The sequence below is a fragment of the Biomphalaria glabrata genome, chromosome 9 (genome assembly GCF_947242115.1).
Source record: "Biomphalaria glabrata chromosome 9, xgBioGlab47.1, whole genome shotgun sequence".
NCBI lineage: Eukaryota > Metazoa > Mollusca > Gastropoda > Planorbidae > Biomphalaria > Biomphalaria glabrata.
The window spans coordinates 178,393-179,428 of NC_074719.1; the positions used below are offsets into that span (position 1 = coordinate 178,393).

A 1,036-nucleotide genomic window follows, 5' to 3' on the forward strand; every position below is an offset into this window, starting at 1 on the left:
TCAGTTTGTTAATCTACATTATATGGGTATGATAGTTGTACATCTTCTACTAGATCAAGTTAAATATAGCTATCCTTTTCTAGATGTAATGTGAAATTGTATCTTATAGTATTTTTCATTCTTAGGTGGATCTTGATTAAACTGCCTGTTTTGTGGTTTGCACGAGACAGTTGACACAATGATCTGAAGTTTAAACTGCCATATTCTACTGTCCGCTGCGACATCTTGGCTGGAATGTAAAAGGAATATCCAAAATATTTAAATGACAAACAGGATGGGAACTGATTATGAGGAATGTATGTCCAGTTTTTTGTTGTTTTTTTTTTTTTTTTGTTTTTTTTAAATACAGATATGAAAGATGACATTACCCTAACTTAGAGTCATAGGAGTTTCATTAATTTATTTACTCAGATGCTGAAACAGACATCTGGCATATTCCTATAATCAGTATCATGGCCTTTGTATACAACAAAATTGATTGGAACTCCTAGACTAGAAATATAATTCAAGATTTAAATAAGGCACTGGTCATAGTTTTAGAAAGTGTGGCTAGCATTCTGGTAAGATATTTTATTGATAATTAGAAATTAAATTAAATTTTATTTAATGATTTTAAATTTCTTTTTTAAGAATTATGGTCCATTTTTTCCCCATTTGTGTACAAAGAAGGAAGACAGAGAGATGGGAAGACATCAAAGAATGGACAGGTCTGCCATGAAATGGTTTATCCAGGGCTAAGTACAGAGAGGAATATAGAAGGGCTGTTGACAGATCTTGTGTGGTGCCCCCAAGGTTCAACAGACTGATTAATAGGTAATGGTAAGAATTTAATGTATTTTGTAAAAAAATGGTGTTAATTACATAAAGGGACTTAATCAGTCTTTTTTTATTTCCAGAAAATAATACCAGGGTTATGCTCCTTTCACCATTGAGTTCCAGGATGAAGAATGAAAGACAAGAGAGCAATGTGAAGACATCAAAGAATGGGCAGGTCTGCCATGAAATGGTTTATCCAGGGCTAAGTACAGAGAGGAAT

At 32.9% G+C, this 1,036-nt stretch overlaps 1 long non-coding RNA gene across 1 annotated transcript; it reads left to right on the forward strand.

Annotated features, from left to right (window-relative positions):
• Positions 1-233: 233 nt before the first annotated feature.
• Positions 234-806, forward strand: LOC129928059 (uncharacterized). Its single transcript, XR_008779651.1, has 3 exons — positions 234-296; positions 412-560; positions 667-806. It is a non-coding gene; the product is annotated as an uncharacterized LOC129928059 (long non-coding RNA).
• Positions 807-1,036: the final 230 nt, after the last annotated feature.